We start from the raw sequence: 23926 nt of genomic DNA, 5'->3' as shown, positions 1-23926 counted from the left end.
TAGGGCACCAAATTTAAATTCGGTGCACAATTGCCTTTGTAATAAGGCATAATATTTTATTGACGTAGATTTTTTTGAGTATTTAATATGCATGCATCATTTGAAAAAAACCTTAGTGTCAGCAAGTTTTCTGTGATGATTCTGGCTGTCAAATGCTGGCACAGATGAGTGATATCCCTTGGTTATAGACTTTCCATGGCTGCCTATCTCATGATAAAACTACATGCATGTTCTTTCGTTTAAAATGAAATGAGTGGTACAGAATTTAAATACTTATCTAGTAGAGAGCGTTTGTGATAAAATGATGGGCATTAGGACATAAGTATTGTTCCACAGGCATCCTTTTCAAATGGAATTAGATTTTCTATCAAAAACATTTATCAAAAATGTCACAGATCCACTTAGTATCAACGTAGTCTTTAGAGAATGTCCATTTGTTCCTAGCACTCATTGAATATGTTGAGAGAATAGTGAGAAAACCTGATAATTCATTATGATGGTGCATAACTTGTAGTCAGTCGTTGGCAAGCTCCATGACTGCTGTTAAGTGGTAATAAAAAAAGTATTGCTGAATTTAAATAAATACAGTTAATAAATAGTGCATGGAGGTACAAAACAAGATATGAACTTTTTCAGACATTAGATATTGAATTGTGGCATCTCTAGTTGTTGAGGATCATCAAACTACTGAGAAGGTCAAAAAGGTAAAAATATAATATTAACTCATTGTCATTATCATTTTATTTTAACGTCCTTGCTCTGCTGGGGTGGGGGGGGGCTGCTCTGCTCACAGAGCAGGGCAGGGGAGGAGTGGTTTTCTCACTCCAAGTGCGCATGACAATTTGGCCGGCCCTCTCAAGCTGGTCAAACCATCGTGCACACTTTGTATGTTCTCCATGCAGGCTGCATTACAGCCTGCATAGAGAACATGCCCAGCATGGCACTGCACTGCAGTGTTGTAATTGGCTATTGGGAGGCTAGGAGCCCGGTGTTCCTGCTTCCTGCCCTGCGGGCGAAGAGGACCGAGAGGAGGAGGAGGTGGCATCAGCAACAATGGCAGAGATGTAAGTATATTTTATTTTATTTTCATTCCATCCCCCCTCTGTCCCCCCTCCTTGTGACTGCCCCCCATCGCTGGTAAATACCAGCCGCCACTAGTAGATAACCCACTTATGGCTTTTCTTTGCAGTCTGATATTTCATTTCTTGTTTTTCTCATTGTAACTGCTTGATCGGCAAGAGTTAGAATTTAAAGTAAAAAACAAGCCTGGATAGGCTAATCACTACTGAGTTGGGATAAAATTAAATGCATGCGGAACACGGTTTGAGTCTCTAAAAAGAACATATTCACATAAGTTAAACATTCTGAGGTCTTTGTTTCCTATATGTGTGTTTTCTTCATTCTCTTGGTATTCAAATGTCACCACACAGAGTTCTGTAGAAGAAAAGCATTGAATGATCCACATTATGCAAATAGTTTAACATTTAAAAATGGAGAAATTACTCAAACAAAAAAGAAATTGTAGCTCTTGAATACATTAAAGCAACCAAATATAGGGGTCGATGATGATGGCGGACGGACCTGCGTCCGTCCGCCACCCCCGAGGTGGAGGGACCGTCCGCAGGGGCAGCGGCATTCCCTCAGTTGGAATTAGGATGTGACCACATCCCTGCGGTCACATCCTGTATATTTAACATTGCGGCGGGTGCTGCTTTAAGCAGTACCTGCCGCAAAGTTAAAAATGCATGCTGTGCATTTGCATGCACAAAGCGGCAGGCACCGCGCGGTACCTGCCGCATTGTGCATGCAACTGCAGGGGGGTACCAAAGGTAATGCCGCCGCGGCAATGCCGCCGTGGAAAGGCATTGGACCGCCAGCATCTTAATATGGTTGGCGGTGTCTCGCAGACACCACCACCATTTGTGAGCACTTTTTCCGCCGGTCGTGAAGGCGACAGGCGGAAAAGCAGCGGACGGTCTTGCTGTCCTCCGCGGACCCCCCAGCCATCCTAATGTGGCGGGGGGTCATTTCAGGGAGAATGGCGGATGGATTGCCACCGCCAGCCCTGTGGAGGCAGTCCGTCCGCCATCATAATCGCCCCATAGTATGTCCCTCCTCCAAAATTAGGTGAGGATTCTCTAAAATTTCACTTAGTTTGTAGACAGGCTCACAGATATATAAAGCCTTGGGCATGAAGGGGTGGTATCCCTGCAATAGTGCTTTCAAAGCCTACATAATGCCGCTGCTGATGTAAGTGTAGATAACATTACTATTATAGAAATATAGAGCTAGGAGTAACTTATATCCACCTGCTTTACCTGTTCAGGAAAGACACCTGTTTTAGAATAATGTGTTTTCTCCCAAAAACAAACACACTATTGAAAAAACATACCAATTAGAGTGATGTCACTCAGATAAACATCTGTGCTGCAGCAGAGGTAAATTATTCACATGCATTTGGAATGTAATGCCACACAACAAATACAGAAAGAACGTGCCCAACAAATACACATGTTCTGTCTTAAGTCACATGATAAAATGTTCCTATTGATACTCTTGAGAGGCATTTTTAAATTGTGGAAAGTAGGTGAGGAAAAGACTTCTACTTTATGCTCCTGAGTAGCCTATAACACTCCATTAGCACACAATTAGCAATCAGAGACCAAAATACTAGCAGGATTTCAAAGACTGTCACTCATAGCACAGGATAAACATTTACAAAATTGATAATCAATAACACATATGATATCAAAGCCAATTCATTTAGCCTGATTGTGATTTAGAGATCTATCTGTAGACTTTAAGTATAATGCTGACTGCACACATATTGTGTTCATTATATTGTTGTTACAGTGCCTGATCTTATGGTGCTATTGAGTAGGAATATCAGAAAGCACAGCTATATGAAAGGGTAGATTCCTCTTACTCTACGCGTTGATTTTTTATACAGTATAACATATAATATTGGTTAATTTGCGTAGCAGAGGCCAGTTGGCAAAGAATCCTTCTTTGGTGGCTCCCAGGTAACATGAATCTAGCTTCAACTACAAATGTGAAAGAAAGAAAATGGCAATCATTATTGAGTTCATTTATCATTTTTACAACTGTCAATCCAAATACTGTTACAACTTCATTATGCCGGGTGATTCATGATTCAGGTAATGCTTACTTTCAGCAAGTGGCTCAGCTACTGCCCAATTATATTGTACTAAACTCAGTAAAACCTGACATAGCATATCATTCTAAAGGGACTGGTACACATTTCTACATGCTATTATAGTCTGTTTCCGAGGAATATACTGGTTGATAAAGGCCCTGAACCCGAGTTAAAGGCCTGAGCCACAGGCTATGGTCTATAACAAGGAAGGGGGACTTTAACTAACGGTCTAGCCTGAGGCAGAAGGATTATAAGGCTGTTAGAACATTCCACCCACTAAGGGTAGAACGTTCTAAAATAAAAAAGGAGAAACATGAAGTCAAACATTGGAATGTTGGAGCTACGGGCTTATACTAGCCATTAGAAGCCTGGAACTACTCCATTGTCTTCGATGGCACACTCAATGTCCCAATGTTCTAATACAAATTATTATGAAAAGCGAGTAGCCTGACTGTGTGTTTCAGGTATCACGATGGCTCCTGTAGCAGTACAATCAATAGTAATGTTATCTAGTATTTGGGTTAATATTCAGAGAGGTTAGTAAATAACAATTTTTAATATTTTGTTAGTCCATTGTGTCCTTTAACGAGGCCTACTAATATTTATGATCACACACACACTCACCTTAAATTGGGTTACCCAAGCATTTGTTACTGCATTGAACATATAACCATTTGATTCTGACCATAACCAGTTCAACACTGCGAACATTAAAGGTTTTATGGCACACTCAGTTCTAATTTAGCCACGGTCCTTTAGGTAAGGGTGTACTTGTTTTGTTGGCATCCAAAGTTAATTTGTTCTGTAAAGAGGTAAGCACTGTCTTGGTAAAGCAAATGGCCATCCATGATGTTTACCTTGCTGAGTTGTAAAAGGCAATCTAGAGCGGACTTTCGGGTAAATGTTGACAGTGTTTTGACAGTTTTACAGTCGACACAATACTAGGGTAAAATGACAATCTTAATTTTCTTAAAAAGTTAAAAGGGTCCTGTCAAGTCTGCCTCTTTCAATCCTAGATCATTAATCCTATGCCAAAATGTTCTCTAATTTATGATGAATGAGGTTTGTAGGGTTCTTTATAATATGGATCATGAAAACCATGTAGGATTTCTATTGGATCGAATGATGACTACATAAATAGACAACTGCTTTTAACTAAGCAATAACTCTAATCTTGAATAATAAGGGTCCAGAAGCCAAAACCTGGTTATACCATCAATTGAATAAACGTTCAAAATGCAAAGAAGCTGAAGCCCCACTCCAGTCTTCTGACTATGAAGCCTTTTTGTAACTAAGGCTTAGGAACCTAGAGCCTTTGCCACATTAGTTTGAAAGGTAGTACTGTACATAAAGAGTGAACAGATATAAAGGCAGACAATTTTATATGGAGTCTATCCTCAAAACTAACAAACCTGCAACATAATCTACAGTACCAAGAAACTAAATCCCCTATGAAAACCAATAATGTTTTCAGGGGTAGCTATGGAACTCTTCTACATGAATATCGCACTGTCCTTATTGTATACAAAGTACATCTGTGAAGGCACCCAGCACTTTCCTAGAACTCCCTCTTGACTTCCTGAATGTGCCTTATAATTTTAAATGTAGTAGATAAATAGCAGTAGGATGCTGAAATTCTGAACACCATGTCCTGACTGCCGAGTTCTTTTTTCCTTCTGGTTGTGCAAGAATAAGTCACACTTCACATGGGAGAAAGTTTTGTGAATCAGACCCAGGTAGTCCAGCACCATCATCCAGTCATTGAACAATAATCCTATTTCCAGCTATTATGGGAACACTTACTGGAACTCAGAAATCAATTTCTATTTATTGTGAGTAAAGTAATAATTCATTGTATGCCTAGTTGTAATAATGTGATTCATGCCATATCATTTGCTCAACTCAGTATGCAGCTATGATGACTTGACTTACTGAAGTGAGCTATCTACAGGGGTAGACACATTTTGACTGGAAGTTAGCTGGTTTTCCATTAGGGGCAACCCAAAAGTGGATCAGACCACCCCACACGATTCATTTTCTTGTTATATCAGGTAGCTACATTTGACTGTGGCTTCCCAAACATGGCTACAGTTTAGAAGTAATACAAAAACACAACCACAGCTCAAACTGTGCAATTATCTATTGAAAAGGAGAAGCTTGCAGACCATAAGACTGCAAACGTAATGCAAACATGCAAGGGTTGACACCTAGCTCTCCTAATTTTGTGGGTAGTGCTATCAAGGAGCTTCAGGGGACAGAGATGTCTATTCAGTGAAAGTAGACGGTTAATGCAGACACCTTATTTCTCTTTAGCTTCATGTATGATTGAATCATTTAAGTTTCTCAACGGGTTTATTAGTTTTAACATTTTTTGTGAAACAGTGGTTTTGAGCAACATTTATGCATTTTTTGTGTGTTAGAGGAGTAGGATAGAGCAAATCGTTTGGTACTCCCCAAAAATCATCAATAAATTGATATGAATATATTACTATTTTAGAGTCAGGTTTGGATATTCACTTTCTTTACAACATTCCTCTTAATGCGCTCACTGAAGTTTTCCATATTTCATCTGTGCATCAAACCCAGTGAAAGCAGTTCTGCAGTACCTCCCCACCTGATAATGGGACAATTGCCAGGAATATATGCTGTGATAGGGCTAAGGCTCTCCATTTGTGACAGATCTCTCATGCTTATAATTAAGGGCTGGCCTTGTTTGCTGAAATGTACTTAGTTGTTCTCTGTTGGCAGTCTGCAAAAGCTGGCATGATGCTCTTTAACGTTAGTAATCTGTAGCAACAATTTAATTATATGAATGCATTTTTTTAATTTTGATTAAGGGTTAGCTGCCAGAGGCTTAAAGTCACATACAAAATATGGCTACACTACCACTGCCAAAGGTGTGACTCTATGCATAATAAATACCCTCTCAGCAATAACTGATGCAGCAGATCTATATGCTGTGTTGAAAGAAATAAAGTTAACTCTGTTCGTGGTTTAAACATCATTCAGAGATAAAAACAAATATTATGATGCCAATGAGTTATGCCATACATCACATCAATTGGCTCCCAAGTAAAAGGGGTACAATTGTACTAGCAGTGAGCCTGTGCCACACTTAGGTCTCTCACTGTCGTATCATTTAGTTAAGGTTATGACCTATAAAATATGTACAAGTAAGCAAGTTTCCAGGCCCACTGCTCTCTTGTACAGACCCCCTGGAAGAAAGAAAGACTGAGAAGACAATCAGAAAAATGTATTCTATCATCTATGCACGCACAACAGTCATTTTATAATCATTGAACACTTTCATATCTGTGCAGGCATAGAAGATTCTGGGATTTAGTCTCTGTTGGGCTTCATGCTGGAGCTAGGTCTTAAGCAAAGGGGGTGGGAGGAGATGGTAACCCATAAGGTAAACCATGAAAAGGGGCATACCCTTCACTGTATGCTGGCCTCAAGTAATCTTCTGAATAACAGTCCATGTGAGGGTCTCTTCTATGAAAAGACCACAATCTTAATGGTGAGCTAGGTTGGATTTGTGTGACAGTTATAGGGATAGCTGCCAAGTTTTCTAGGTCCACATGGGATGTACTTACTGCTCCAGGCCAGGTTGTTGTTCCTTTCAAGTCTAGGACTTTTAGTCATGTTATGTAATGAAATACACAAGACTAGAATTCAAAGAAAAAACCTAGACTGGAGCAGCACATCACATTTGAAACTGGGAAACTTAGCAGGGCTCTATAGGCCAAATACACACCAGACCCTTAGAGGCTATCTTAAAGATCTCATGATGAACTGTGTTAGGATACATTTGGTGAATCTAGAAGCATTCCCACCTGGGTCATACCAAGAAGTGGTAGGAGCTAGTTATACATTACCTTCCTTATATCCTTGACAGGTTTGTTCCTGGAGATGGAGTACAGGCTGAGGCAGGAGAATACCCTACGAAAAATGGTACAAAGAAGATTTGTGCCTTTTTTAGTCCAAATTAAGAGTTGCAACTACAAGGTGGCATAAATGGGCAAAATAATTGTTCTTAACAATATGGTTTGGATGCACTCTCTATACAGCTGAATAGATTTTCAGAAACTTGACTAAAATCAGTGCTTTTTTAACCTTGGGGGCTAGGGGCTGAGAGATGCCAGCCATATCACCGAAAATATGCCAGGAGTAACAGACATATAAAGTAGCAATTGTTAGTGATAGATTAACCAGTATCAGAAAATCTCACAGACCGGGTACAATTTCCATCCCTGCTCCAGCTTAAACAAAAAAGTCTCTCATCATCCTTGCTTAGGAAACCTTCTATATATCTTCAACATTTTAGCCTGACAACAGTAACATCTGAAGAGGTCTCTGCTATCATGGAAACAATTGCTATCATAAAATGTTTGGATGAACCAGGTCTCGTACCGACATATCTAGCATGATTAAGGAACACCTTGACTCCATACATGTTCAATAGTAGGTATTTTGGACCTGTTCTTAAAAAAATCGTAATACTGTGTTGCCTTAAAAGAGCTTGATTCAACACTCTTTTAACACTCTTTTAAAGAAACTCAAATTGGATGGTTTTGCTCTTGCACATTATTGCCCAATTGTGAATCTCCCTTTTTGGAAGCAAGAGGTAAAAAAGACCCAGCTTGCTAAATATCTAGTGACACACTCAATACCAGATCATAGTTTGATTTTCATACAGCAAGCACTATTGAGTCAGCATAAATGGACGTCCGAGCGCACTTGTTGTGGATGACTGATTATGGAAGAGCCACCTTGTTGGTGCTCTGTCTATAGTATTCAACACCATCAACCACAACATACAAAACTAGTGTAACAGTGTTTGGAGATTTCCTGGAGAATAAGATAACCCAGATAAAAGGTTACAAAAAAATGGTAGCTCCAGTTATAGTGACTGGTGAAGAGTTTCAAGGCTTCCTCCTATCACTATTCACTTTAATCAATTTATTTAATTTATTTAATCGACCAATAACATGATCATACACATCATAAAATCTCAAGTACATAGAGTTGCATATAAACCATTTAAGACGATTTAATTTATGTCTGTGGCATAAACATGTTGCAAGATCCAAAGACCGTGGTTTTACACATTTATGCGGGTGATAATCAGTTCTTCTACCGTCTCACAGGATATCTGTTTCAATTCAATTCAAAGTAAGCTTTATTCAACAATACATGTCATAAAAGTATTGAACATGAAAATACAGGTAAAACTATAGGACAATGGATTAAAATATTATAAAAATGTGCACAAATAGTTAAAAATCAATTCATCATAATACCTTATAATACAGCAAAATCTTAAAAGGAGAAGCATGAACAATAATATTATCAATTGGTGACTACGTCATCAGGATCATTGAAAAGCACCACAGCTCAGTAATCAAAGGGTAATTTCACAACCACGGGTAGCATGATTCCGAGTTCACTTATTTACAGTCAGTAATTGAGATCTTATAGATCACATCCATCTTAAAAACTTTGCTACCGGGATTGTATAGTGGTGTGATGGATCAGTACACAGGATTCGCAAGGCAATACTACATGAACTGGTGCCCATGTTCCTGCATGTCTTTGCCAACCATACTTTGCGTGGTCCAACATAAGCGTGTCAGACAAACAATACATGTGAATACATTTCTTCTAGGTCAGTGCAAATAGGGCATTTGTTGTCACCTGATGTGGTCCATTTGCGGTAAAAGACTTTTGTGACAAACAGCCGGCTCTGAATTGAAAATACAATTTGCGATCAAGGGGCTTTGAAAATGCATCCCAGTAGTCATCAAAGCTCGACCATGGTTTTGGTTCTAAAAAGCGCCCCATCAATGTTGTGCAATCACTTATTCAATTTGCGTCTTGTTCAAAAAGTTCCCAATATCTTTACACAGGATATCATGAAATGATACAATGAACTTGGTAAGCAAGTCAAAATGATTTCATCTTGAATGGAAACCAACTGTCTAGCCCTAAATGCTAAAACAATACAGTTATCTCCTTATGCTATCACCGAACTGGATCAACACTTGCTCGTCCTCTTCCATGTTGATCTTCAGTACTAAAATTTTCACAAACAACTGTAAACACTTGGTCATTTTTTCATGATCCCTCCCTGACAATTAAAAAACAGAATAATGTGTTCACCAAACAGTGCAGTTAATACCTTTGTTGTTGATCAAACTCCACCACTGTCTAGACCAACAAGTTAGGACCATTAGTGTTTGGATGATTATAGATGCCTGCATTGACCTTTTCAGCTGTTTTATTGGGGTCATCAGCTAAAGTTCAAAACAGAATATAAACCCTCCATATCTATGTTGCCAATATAATGACAGACTGGATTGAACATGCCTCACAAGCCCAAAAGACACACTGAATTCCTTCCACTAACAACTCAACCTCTGTCTATAACGGTGTAGAGTCAAAATATCAAGTTTTTTATTTCAACTAGACATAATATCGGGTAAAAAATATAGAATGGACATAATATCGACTAGACATAATATAGACTACCAAAATATCGACTAGAACATTTTAATATCGAATAGAATGGACATAATATCGAATCAAAAATATAGAATGGACATAATATCGACTAGACATAATATAGACAAAAAAATATCGAATTTTGGGTAAGTTAATATTAATTTCTATTTTTTGTGTAATATAATTCTGTAGCGGGTTGTGGGTTTATAGGGGAATAAGGTGGGAAGTAATGTAATTATAATTAATTAAATATGTTAATTAATTAATTGGTATTAATATTTAATTAATTGTTAATTAATTATTAATTGGTAATTAATTAAAATGTAATTGGTAATTAATTTTAATTGATTCATTGTTAAATATTTTAATTTTAGTAATTTATTTTCTGTAGCGGGTTGTGGGTTTATAGGGGAATAGGGTGGGAAGTAATTTAATTATAATTAATTAAATATGTTAATTAATTAATTGGTATTTATTTTGAATTAATTGTTAATTAATTATTAATTGGTAATTAATTAAAATGTAATTGGTAATTAATTTTAATTGATTAATTGTTAAATATTTTAATTTTAGTAATTTATTTTTTGTAGCGGGTTGTGGGTTTATAGGGGAATAGGGTGGGAAGTAATTTTATTATAATTAATTAACTATGTTAATTAATTGATAGATTGGTACTTATTTTTAATAAATTGTCAATTAATTTTTAATAGGTAATTAATTAATTGTTAATTGGTAATTAAATTTTATTATTTGATTAATTGATAATTATGTGAATAATATTATTTTATGTTTAGTAGCGGGTTGTGGGTTTATAGGGGAATAGGGTGGGAAGTAATTTAATATAATTAATTAAACATGATAATTAATTAATTGGTATTTATTTTAAATAATGTGTTAATTAATTTTTTATTGGTAATTAATTAATTATTAAGTGGTAATTAAAATTTATTAAGTGTTTGAGTTATAATTATGTGATTTATAATAATTTATTTTCACTAGAGTGGAAATATTAAAATTTACCCCTATGCTATCCAACGCTTTCCCTACTGTTGCACTCTCTGGATTGGGAATAGTAATTTTTACCCCTGCGCTATCCAACGCTTTCCCTACTGTTGCACTCACTGGAGTGGGAATAGTAATTTTTACCCCTACGCTATCCAACGCTTTCCCTACTGTTGCACTCGCTGGAGTGGGAATAGTAATTTTTACCCCTACGCTATCCAACGCTTTCCCTACTGTTGCGCTCGCTTGAGTGGGAATAGTAATTTTTACCCCTACGCTATCCAACGCTTTCCCTACTGTTGTATTCGCTGGAGTGGGAATAGTAATGTTTACCCCTACGCTATCCAATGCTTTCCCTACTGTTGCACCCTCTGGAGTGGGAATAGTAATTTTTACCCCTACGCTATCCAACGATTTCCCTACTGTTGCACTCTCTGGAGTGGGAATAGTAATTTTTACCCCTATGCTATCCAACGCTTTCCCTACTGTTGCGCTCGCTGGAGTAGGAATAGTAATTTTTACCCCTACGCTATCCAACACTTTCCCTACTGTTGCACTCGCTGAATTTGGAATAGTAATTTTCATCCCTATGGGATCCAATGCTTTCACTACTGTTGCACTCGCTGGAGTGGGAATAGATATTTTTACCACTACGCTATCCAACGCTTTCCCTACTGTTGCACTCTTTGGAGTGGGAATAGTAATTTTGACCCCCTACGCTATGCAACGCTTTCCCTACTGTTGCACTCGCTGGAGTGGGAATAGTAATTTTTACCCCTACGCTATCCAACGCTTTCCCTACTGTTGCACTCACTGGAGTGGGAATAGTAATTTTTATCCCAGCGCTATCCAATGTTTTCCCTACTGTTGCACTCTCTGGAGTTGGAATAGTAATTTTTATCCATACGCTATCCAACGCTTACCCTACTGTTACACTCACTGGAGTTGGAATGGTAATTTAAACCCCTACGCTATCCAACGCTTTCCCTACTGTTGCACTCGCTGGAGTTGGAATAGTATTTTTTACCCCTACGGTATCCAAGGCTTTCCCTACTGTTGCACTCTTTGGAGTGGGAATAATAATTTTTACCCCAACGCTATCCAACGCTTTCCCTACTGTTGCACTCTTTGGAGTGGGAATAGTAATTTTTACCCATATGCTATCCAACGCTTTCCCTACTATTGCACTTGCTGGAGTGGGAATAGTAATTTTTGCCCCTATGCTATCCAATGCTTTTCCTACTGTTGCACTCGCTGGAGTTGGAATAGTAATTTTTACCCATACGCTATCCAACGCTTTCCCTACTGTTGCACTCGCTGGAGTGGGAATAGTAATTTTTACCCCTACGCTATCCAACGCTTTCCCTACTGTTGCACTCGCTGGAGTTGGAATAGTAATTTTTACCCCTACGCTATCCAACGCTTTCCCTACTGTTGCACTCTTTGGTGTGGCAATAGTAAATTTTTACCCCTACGCTATCCAATGCTTTCCCTACTGTTGCACTCGCTAGAGTGGGAATAGTAATTTGTACCCCTACGCTATCCAACGCTTTCCCTACTGTTGCACTCACTGGAGTGGGAATAGTAATTTTTACCCCTACGCTATCCAACGCTTTCCCTACTGTTGCACTCTCTGGAGTGGTAAAAGTAATTTTTAGCCCTGTGCTATCCAATGTTTTCCCTACTGTTGCACTCTCTGGAGTTGGAATAGCAATTTTCATCCGTACGCTATCCAACGTTTACCCTACTGTTACACTCACTGGAGTTGGAATAGTAATTTAAACCCCTACGCTATCCAACGCTTTCTCTACTGTTGCACTTGCTGGAGTGGGAATAGTAATTGTTACCCCTACCCTATCCAACGCTTTCCCTACTGTTGCACTAGCTGGAGTGGGAATAGTAATTTTTACCCCTACGCTATCCAACCCTTTCCCTACTGTTGCACTCACTAGAGAGGGAATAGTAATTTTAACCCTTTCGCTATCCTACGGTAAAAATATTGTATATGTTTTGTAAATAATATGTATATATATATATATATATGTATTTAAAATATATATTTTTTTTAGTTACATTAATTATTTCTCAATTTTACGTTTATTTAAGTATTTTAAATATGTTTAAATTAATTTAAATTATTATTATATTACTTTTAATGTACTTTTAAGACATTTAAAAAAATCGATATTTTGACAGTCTATATTTTTTACACTCGATATTTTGGAGTCGATATTTTTGTACTTACCTGTTTGTAGATAGGAAGTCGATATTTTTGCAGTCGATATTTTTACTTCTATATTTTGTCCTCTCTATATTTTGTCTGTCGATGTTGTGTCAGTGATCCGTCTATGACTCTGGCTCATTGAGTTCTAAATGTATCTTGCCATGTTTGTTTGATAATCCCTTTGCGCCTACCCATCACACTACTTCCTTGCTTTTCCTTGTTATTCTTCTGGTATGCATTGAAGTAATTTCCTCTTTGCAGAACTTCATGAGATGGAGTATCAGACTCATAAAATGCACAATTGAGGAAGGATTTTTCCAGGTGTAACTCAGACTCATGACTGGAAAAATTTGCAACTTAAACATGCACAAGCTACTAATGATTCACAAAGCTGTAACTATAAGTGTGCACACGTGAAATACGTGTGCATAATCTACTAATGTGAGCCTCTAGGCATGCATCCTTTTTTGGCCTCCTTTGAACATATGTGTCTTCCCAGGAGTGTGTGAAGTTATTGGTGTGCAATACTATTGAGCACTGTTTTGAACATTAAGTAAGGTGCAACGTAATGGATATTAACAAGCGAGTGCAAACACATTTCTCACGTGTTACAACAAATGTTAAGTTACACTCAAAAGATCCCCGTGTGAGTGATCATGAATGTGAGAGAAGTGTCTCCGTTTTCTCAGGGTGCATAGGGTTTTTGATGGAGAGAATTGCTAGTGACATTTTTTTAAACTGAAGGTTCAAAATGTAAAGCACATTGGGGCATATTATCAAGAACGATATTAAAATTATCACTGCTTTAGTGGCAGGAAACTGCTGGTAAAGCTTGACAATGGGCTTGATATTATGCCCTTAGAATTCCCATAGAAGCACATGTTCTGGTGTAAACCTGGGCTTCTTTGGGAATTCGCGAGGGCATATTATCAAGCCCATTATCACCGCTTTAGCGGAAGTTTCTTGACGCTAAAGCGGGGATAATTTTAACGCCGTTCTTGATAATATGCCCCATTGTTTCTTAGATCTTCTAAAATACATATTTTAAGCAAAGAAGTAAACCATTGACAGCGTTGTGAAAACAGGTGCACGTCTACTTTATTTATCCATACAATACAATTACACCTGTTTCTGTCCACATGCAAAGTACATTTTAATGAATACCCTAACCAGGTGGTAACGTCCGTCAGCATGAAGGTGTAACTTACACATGACACATGTTGCATTTCTTTTTGCAAATCAGACCCACGTGTCATAAGGGTTAGTTGCTTAACTTTGGATTCCAGAACCTGAAGATTCATTGGCCCTAATTTTGAATATTTAAGTGGAAGACATGTCTCCGACCACAAGAGTTGTGTTTTCGGATTCTGTAACGGTGTTTTATTATTCGTTTTCGTTAGTTCACATTTATTTTATTACGGCTTTCATGGTTGTATTATTAGTTGAAAATGGTATTCTCAAGTTTAACATGTCATCTCGGAGTTCAATTGCTTTCACACCTTGTTCTAGAGGATTCCATCATCCACAGCAGGAATCTGTTTTTTGAGTGCTTGAGTTGTATAATCAGCACTGTATAGGTTTTTTGGATAATGTGATGTTTTCAAGTGTGTGTTTAGATGTAGGTGTATTATAGCGGTTAATAGAGTTTGGTGAGTGCAACTACCACTGCTGGGAAAGGATGAACACTACTGCTGCATTTTCTGCCCAGGCCTGCAGTCTACCTAACAGTATTCTGCCCCAAACAGAAAAAATCCAGCAGGGATATAGGATGATAGCAGATGAGGTTAGCCTGATCCCACTTTTTATAAATATGAGGATAATTTTCAATAGTCCCCAAGATTCTGACAACTTGTGTGACTTACAGACTGAATTCAAAAGAGCTTAAATTGATGGATAATGATTAATAATATCAAACAGAACCCCATCCGGTCCAGGACTCTTTTCTGGAGCACTGTCTTTGACTGACTTTTATATCTCCAATCTGTCCATATATGTACAGATTGGACATATGTTACATATATGGACAGATTGGAGATATAAAAGTCAGTCAAAGAAAATGCAGCATTTGTGTTCAGGATGCAGGGCCTTTCTGTGATTGTTTGAGAACCAGAGCAGTGCATTAATTTCTATTTAATAATAGGGAAATATATAAAAATCACAGGAGGGAGTATTCCCCTTGCATTCATGGATCTGTCAAATAGACTATTACACTCTATTAAAATAATACAAAAATTATATATATATATATATAGGGTTAGTGAAATCTAGGTAATGGGTTTCCATGCATCCTGTCACCATGCAAATTAAAATGCATTTTCCATTTAAATTTGGGCATAACATCAGCTGTTGTGTGACCCTGTCTCCCCCGTCACATCCGGCCAGAATATACTCTTGCACCACATGTTTCAGCTCGCTCATCCCTTACTTTTTCTTTTCTTTTGCCAACTTAGCCTTAGTCCCAAATCTAGCTTTGCTGGAGTAATAGCAGACTCCCTTAGTATAATTTTAATAGAGTGCAATAGTTCCTTTCTGGTTTTCCGACAGTTTGAACTAAACCAGGTGTCCTGCTTCTTATGAAGAATGGCCTCCTTCTTGGTTTTAAATCTGTTAGCAATCCATTGTCCATCATCCATCTGCACAGAAAGTGACATCACTGGATTACCCATCATCCATCTGCACAGGAAGGGACATCAACCCCCCCCCCCCCAGGACCTACTTAATGGTAGTTGCAGCTCGGGTGTGCAGTGGACAAACACAGCAGGCACATAGCTGGTACATCAAAGGCATGCCAAAGACAAGCAAGTCTGTGTTTGGTCTTGCCTGTGCCCACTGCCTGGTTCTGCCCTCTCGTGCCGCTATCCTGGTGCTCCCTCTGCACCCTCAATCTTCCTTGCCACTCCTGATTCTGTTTCCTCGCCGTGCCACAAAACACAGAGGGGGCGCTCTCCTGCACTTTCTGCAAGTTTTCATACACTTACCCTGTCACAACACTTACTGGCCCAGTACCGCCCCACACTGACACCACTCTCTCTCACTCACACAGTCCTGCAACCACTCACACAACACTCTGCACTCACATAAATGCTTGTCCTACAACCCCTGTGCTCACTAAGCTGCAGAGAAACCTGGCTTAACACAGCAACAGCACCTGACATCACTGCAGCCACCACTATAAGATTGCTAGGCAAGACAGACTTCACATGCCCAGAGGTGGAATCACCATCATCCACAAGAATGCCATCTGCTGCACCAACTACCCAGACATATCATTCTTAAATATAGAAAACCTGTTGTTTAAGCTCCACTTCACAGCTAACTTCACCCTAAAGTGCAGTTTCATCTACAGACAACCTGGACCTCACACAAACCTAACCAACACCATCACGGACTTCGGTGCAGCACTTTCCCTCGATACTATCAATTACATTCTACTCGGAGACCTGAACTTCAACCTGGAAGGCCATGCCAAACCCAACTCAAAAGAACTGAGTGAAAACCGTGGAATAATCCCCATTCCAGTCCAATGCACATAGAACACCCCTGACCCAGTCTGCTGAAATATGAAACAGCATCACTGACAAGAACTGGAACACCTCTCTCAACATTCACCATTCTGATCACAGCAACAGCCTCCCCAAAGTCAACAGGAATTTAAACAATTGGATCGCCTCTTGCCCCGACTCCCTGGCCCCACTCATGCATAGCAATACAACAAGATCTAGGCCCAAGGCCAATTGGTACATGGAGAAACTCAGACCAATGAAACGCCAATGCAAACAACAGGAGTGCAAAGGCAGGATGAGTCAGGACTATGCAAACAGGAGCGTGTTCAAATCTGCCCTGACATGTTACCACCAAATGATCTTATTTTCCCAATGGGCTGCTCTGCTGGACTGCATCGATATCAGCACCAAAAGAAGCAGAGAAATCTTCATCACCAGGAAGTATTTCACTTCACCAGTGGCCACCTCCAAATCAATCACCCCTGCGCAGGGCCTCTGCAACTATCTCTCTCAATTCTTCAACAACAAAATACCTGCCATTTACAGCAATTTCAACCTGCAACCGGCAATTGCAGACTTCACCAATTGTCTCTTGATCTTATCCAAAGAACCAAAGCTAACCAGATGGCTTGTCATTACCCCAGATGAAACTGCCTCCACCATGAAGTCCATCCACTCATGGGTTCTTCGGACTCCTGCCCCCATTAAACCTACTCCTGAGTTCTGCAGCCAATCAGTGCCATGCTCACACCCATTCTGAATGCCTCCACCTCTTCTACGACTTTCTCAGATGCTTTGAAACTTGCAACCATCCTACCATTATGGTAGAAATTTTCCAGACTCTTCCATGCTCTAGGCTGATTTCCCTGTTACCACTCCCGGGCGCAAGGTCTTAATGAAAATCATGAATGACCATGATTTTCTCAACAGTCTTGTTTCAGACTCATTACAGCATGGAAACTGCCCTCATTGTTGCCACAGATAACATCTGCATTAGTCTGGAAGGAGGAAACTCAGACGCCCTCATTCTCCCTGACTTCTCCACAGTGTTTAACATGGAGTCTCACCCCATCCTCATTAAACACCTGCATGATGTCAGAATTCAAAAACACACACTCCGATGGACCTACTCTATCCTAACTGGAAGGACTGAGTCAGTCAGACTGGCACTGTACACATGAAATGCCTGTGACCTCATCTGTGGAGTTTAGCAAGGATCCTCCCTAACCATGGCCCTCTTCAACACATAAATAATCCCTTTAGCCAGCATCTCCGTTATGACTACCTCAACTTCCTCACTTATGCCGATGACATGCAAATCATTCTCTCCCTCACAGACAAGACACCCAGTACCTAGATTAGGTCCAATGGCCACATTACTGAAATCACCCACTGGAGGATGACAAACTGTCTGAAGTTGAACACATACAAGACGGAAATCATGATCTTCAGGAAGAACACTGCACTGTGGGGCTCCACCACGAGGCCAACAGAGCTAGGCTCAACAGTCACACCCACCACCCACGCCAAGATCCTCGGGATCAGCATCTCAACATGACTGCCAAAATCAATGCCGTCCCTGCATCATGCTTCCATTCCCTGAAGATGTTGAGGAAGATTATCAAATTACTCCCAAGCAGCACCAGGAAAACTGTCACGCATGCCCTTGTCACAAGTAAGCTGGAATACCTGAATACCCCCTATGCCGGGATCAAAAATAATTCAGCAGAAGGCTGCAGACCATTCATAACTAGACTGCCAGAATCACCTTCTCCCATTCTTAACCTCCCATGCCACATCACACCACACCTGAAGAAGTTCCACCATAAACCATAAACAAACAAGCAGAGTTCAAACTTCTCACCCACACTTTCAAAGCACTTCAAAACACTGGCCCAGCATACCTAATAAATTGCATCTGCTATTACAAATGTTCAAGACACTCCCCTTCTCATTTGGACTCACATATCATGCATGCAGACAGCCAGATCCGGCAGTGGAGCCTTCTCTTACATCACTCCTTAAGCATGGAACGACCTGAGGGTACACATAAAAGCCTCCTCCATACTTCTAGAATCCTGCAAGAAGCTGCATACCTGGCTTTTTTTAGTATTACCACTACACCCTAGTTTTGGCTAGACTGGTATACTTATCGGGTCTGTTTGTGCCCTTCTCAGCCTCCTACTATTAATAGTAGTAGCTTCACCCTTAGGTTAGGGCTACATTACAAGAGCTTATTTAGACTTCACAGGAGGGCAAACATCCAGAACTATTACCTTATGGCCTCTCTCTAGCTATTCAAAGGCCTGAGTTAATACATTTCAAAAGGTATCTGGATAGAAGAACCTAATGATTAACACTTTCAAGGTGATTAGACAGAATGCTTTATAGGTAAATAAATAGAATACCAAAATGTCAGGGGCAGCAAAATAGAAGACCCACTCCCATTACAGTAACAGATTGTGATGCCACTTCTACTGATATCACTCCCAGTAACGTCATTGAGTATTTCATAGGCCAATTAGTCCCCACACTTATTTTATCCAGACTTGCACATATTTGAACCCCGAGTTCTATTGTAGCTCTTTAACCCCTTGACCGCGGTGAAAATTCCGCCGCGGTGCGGGTGATTTACGGCGTGGGCGTGGTTCGGACGGCCCCTGACCGTCCTCCGCACACGCCCACCGTGACGTCGGACGGGCATGGAAGGGGTTAAAGACAACTACACTTAAAGAACGAGTCTTTAGTGTGAAACTACAAAGGGGTGTGATGGTCTTGTTGGTGCATTACTGGCTGTGTAACTGGGAAACTGTACTCAAATCCCTGCTTCCAGTCCTGGCCAGATGGTGTGATCCTTCCTTGGCAACCTCAGTATGCCTATTATCAATCGCTTTGTCTGGATCTCACACTCTTTATAGCTTAACAATCTTCAATTTTGCGTGTTTCCCACATTCCTCATCACGTTTTTGCAAAATAAGCAATGAGGTCAGCACAGACCATTGGGCCCAATTCTCCAATAATTCTGGATTACTCCTGGATTTTAGGAGTAAGTCAGGAACCTTAAAAGAATAAGTCACAGTAAAATTTGTGGGGCAGATTTACAAGGACTGGCGCATCCCTGCATATCAGCAGGGATGCGCCAGTAAACATGCGACACGCAGGAATACCCTTGCGCCACCACAGATGCATCGCATTTACAATGCGACGCACCGCGGCGCAAGGTTAGTCAGATGCTTGTCGCATCTTTTGTCGTAAGGGTGGCACATTGCTGGAGTCGTGTTGCAAGCGTGACACAACTCCAGCAATGCTCAGGGGCATCCTAAAGCTAACATGCTGCGTCACTCCTTATGCCTGCTTCAAGCAGGCACAGGGTTATTACGCAACATGGACATAAAAGTGACTCAGTGAAATCTTGTAAATCTGCCCCAGTGTGTGCACAGCCTATGGTCTTTCATTATCTATAAGCAGTTGAATGTTGGTGTTGTGGAAACTCTGGAATGGAACTAACCTATTTTCTATCAAAAATGTACCTTCTCAATGTCGAATGCATTGAAGTGATGTCACAATTGATAGTATCATTGGCGGTGTCATTTCGGGTGATAACACTTCCAGGTCACTTCTCATTATGACAAATGGGACAGCGGGCGTGTCTTATGACTTGGGCATTCCTCCAAGAAACTTTGGAACTTCGCACTTCTGACCCCCGAAAAAGTTAAAACAAACTTTTTTAGTTTGAAAACCACATTGCAATAGACGGACCAAAGAACACAGATTTATTAAGCTATGCAGTCTGATGGAACGCAGGTGTGCCCTAGTAATAAAGTAGAACAAGATTGATTTATCAGTGTTTTGCTCAGTTTGCATCCATGGCATAAGCCCTTGACAAACATGCCCTGTTATTTCTAGATGTCTAATAATGCTGGCAGTACAGCTCGGATAAAAAATGCTCATGCTTTGAATTCCTTGGGAAATTAATTGATGTAAGACAAGCTGACTGCTTGTCAAAACAAGTATCCTGATGACTCAGCTACAAAATCAACAGTTGTTTTTTCCAAACCTGAGACATGCCCAGCATAATTTCACCATTAATTAATTTGCTTCGAGATTCTATTTTCCAATAAAGCTTGCATGTTCCTTCGTGGCATACCTATATAGTAAATAGCTAATAATGAACTGAGACTGGTTGATGTTTAAGGGTGAAAATATGTTCAAACTAGAGTAAAATAAAAATAAGAATTGTACCATGCAGGCCCTATTTCTAAATGCATTCCTTATTTTAGCTACCCAGGGCCTGATTAATAGAGGGCTCAAATCACAAAGATTTTCTTTGAGTAGATTGGATCTGCTTGCGACTTGCTCATGACTATAAAAAAACGTTTTTGATGAGTTATTGTGTCTTACTCCTGCTTCGGATGATAGGTGTACATGAATATTCAGACCTGAGACATAAGTGCGTTTTTTAGGGAAATGTTCTAGGAGTAAGGCCTATTCACTTAAGGGACCTACAAGTTAAGTTTTACGCCTAGAAATTCACGGAGTAAGTCACACCTAAGCCTGGAGTAAAAGACCACTACTCACAAGAAAAGTTTTGTGCATTAGCCCCGGTGTAAGTCATATCTAATCTTGTAGTAAAGGTTTGTGACTCAAACCCGTCATATTGACGAGTAATTCGAAACTAGTCATGAAGGAAAGATTTGCAAATCTAACCGATTCCCTTTCATTTACAAAAACTTAACTTCGGAGCGCAAAATGTTCAATATGCCACGCCAAATAGCAAATCTTGAGTCCCATATTCAGGAATTGGGAGCGTTTCAGAACACAGATTCCCCTGACTCCTGGGGAAAAGCTGCTAGGATGATGGCAGATACTCGGCATGTTTAGGGCTAGGAGCAGGGAAAGGAGAATGTTAGGAGATAATTGTGTACAGGCAGTTAATAAGGAGGGCAAGGAAGGCAAGAGGTTGTGGGAAAGAACATACACAATGCTTAAAATTCTTGCAAAATCAGAATATTATAAGTGTTTAAAAAGCATTGTGAATGGTTACTGTCACTTAGGCACACACGAAAAGTGAAAGTGGCTCACACAAAAGGTAGCAATGGGTTATGTTAGAGCAGGCCCGGCTTTAGCGCTGGTGGCGCCCGGTGCAGCAATCATTTTTTGTGCCTTCATACACCATGGCTGGCTCTTTGGGTTCTCTCACTACCACCGGGCAAAAGTGCCCCATATCAGTCAGTCATAAGCTAGTACCAAACACAGCGCACCCCCAGGTCAGCGCCCCCTCCAAAGGTCTGCGCCCAATGCGGCTGCACCGGTCGCACTGCCCTAAAGTCGCCCTTGTTTTAGAGTGTAAAAGGTCTTGGAACACCCCATATTTCGTGGCAGTACATGAAACGGCTTTCTCTGAATGGAAAAAAAAAATTCAGGTGCGGTAAAAGAAAACCGCAGAAATGTGCTAATGCATGTATCTGTCCCACAGATTTCTGAACAATACTCGGGAGTTGCCATTACGAAGAACTACACATGAATTTACAGTCTGTGGGCTTTCTATGCATACTCTAGTGGATTTCTAGAAATTCCACGAAAGTCGTAAATGTATGCAAATTGTAGAAACACAGAAGTAACACATGATTTCTTACAAGCCTTTAATTTGTGAACCGGGCCTTTTAAGTCTCATCCACAGATATCTTTGTATTTCTTACTCACGCAGTTTTACAAAGCAGGAAACTGACATTATGAAGTTTGTGCTATTTGTTCATGCACCAATCATTATTCCCCACTTTTTGCTCTCTGAGGCACTTTGGTATAACAGAAGGGGCCACAGATGCTCTAGCAACCCCTTCTGCAATATAGACTGGACCGGAGTGATCCCAAGAGGCTGGCCCCTCATTTGCATGGACGCATGACCACATGCAAATGAGGATAGACTTTGGGCCAGATGTACATAGACTTGCGTTTGTGATTTCCTAATAGAGAATGTTTGTGTTTCGCTAAAAGGAAATTGCAAAGAGCTATGTACAACAGTGTGTTTGACACTGTTTGCAATTCCTAATGGGTCACAAGGGACCTACCTCATTAATATTCATGAGGCAGGTTGCAATTTGCGACCTATTGAGAATGGGCGGCACTCCCAGGGATGGTGGCTTGCTGGGGTCAGAAGACCACCATATCTGGGACTGCTTTTTAAATAAACCAGTTTTCTATTTTGAAATACATCCCGTTTTCCTTAAAGGAAAACGGGATGAATGTAAAAAAGAAAAATGAAAAGTTTCCTTTTCATTTTTTAAGAGTAGGCAGTGCTCTTAAAAAATGATGCCGCTCACATTCATAAAGGGGAAGGGGTGCCTTGGGGACCGCTTCCCGTTTGCGAATGGGTTACTAGAAACTTCAAGTTGGTGCTAACTGCAAAAGTTTTGCAATCGCATTTCTGGTCGCAAAACATTCCTACATACCAGTGTGACTCGCTAGGTTAGGAAGGGACGCCCTTGGCACGGCTCTTCCTGATAGCAACTCGCAAACCCAATTTGTGATTCGGTAATAGCTTACCGATTCGCAAATAGGGCTTTGTAAATATCAAAATGCTTATTTCCGGTCGCAAAAGGCCCGATTCTACAAATCGGGCCATTTGCGAGCTGAAAAAAGCTTCGTACATCTGGCCCTTTGCCCTGTACATACTGAAGGGATGTATGACGTTACAACGCAGGCTATTACAACGCCTGCCTTTACAACGCGGTTTTTACATCGCAAACCTTTACAACGCATAGCGCTTAGAGGTGCTGGATAGTGGTAAGTATAATTTTCTATTCCAACTCCAGTCCCCGTGGACACTAGGGAAGGTGTTGGATAGAAAATTAAACTTATTCCCTATCCTAGAGCGCCCCCAGCGCAATGCGTTGTAATGGTTTGCGTTGTAATGACCACGTTGTAATGGTAGTGCGTTGTCATAGTTTCGTTGTAAAGGTTGTTCACCATACTGAAGGCAAACCGGTGGTTAGGGGAATGGACGCTGCATATGTGGTGGCACACTGTTAGTGCACCCTCTATGCGTGTCCCTTTGGAAGAGGGTACAGAGATCCTAAAGCCCCTCCTGGCATACTCCAAAGGCAGGTGCAGTCACACTCTGTACATTTCTGTGGAGAGATCTTTGCCCTCCCTTGCACTTGAGGCCAGATCTACTGCCCACAGTGAAAGGCAGAGCAAGATTGTAAGACAGTCACACTGCCTTTGACTAAGCCGCTGTTGCCAGGGTACGCATGAGTTTGCACCTGCTCTGATAATAGCAAATGTTTTCTAATCGGGCACACAGTCACGGTCTGAACCAGAGACACCAAATTAAAATCCCACTGCGGTGCATATCGATAATGTGTGTCTTATGTGATAAGGGGGAGTGGTTTTAGCATCCCAGGTACACCGAGGAATAGGCATCTTAGAAAATAGAATCCTTCAAAGGATCCGTTTTTTCTTAGTCTAACTGTACCTCCATCTCACATTATACTTATTTTTTAAAACGTTCTTATTTTGTATCTCTAGATAGTTAAC

General features: G+C 40.3%; 1 long non-coding RNA gene across 1 annotated transcript in view; it reads right to left on the bottom strand.

Moving 5' to 3' along the window:
- Window positions 1-1822: 1822 nt before the first annotated feature.
- Window positions 1823-23926, bottom strand: part of LOC144761809 (uncharacterized) — a 100291-nt gene continuing 78187 nt past the window's right edge. The window contains exons 7-8 of the long non-coding RNA XR_013595904.1: window positions 7036-7099; window positions 1823-3044 (exon numbers count right to left, since the gene is read on the bottom strand). This is a non-coding gene — a long non-coding RNA (uncharacterized LOC144761809). The remainder of the gene's footprint in view (window positions 3045-7035; window positions 7100-23926) is intronic.

This window comes from Lissotriton helveticus, chromosome 6 (genome assembly GCF_964261635.1).
Source record: "Lissotriton helveticus chromosome 6, aLisHel1.1, whole genome shotgun sequence".
NCBI lineage: Eukaryota > Metazoa > Chordata > Amphibia > Caudata > Salamandridae > Lissotriton > Lissotriton helveticus.
This window is presented reverse-complemented; position numbering and strand designations above follow the sequence as displayed.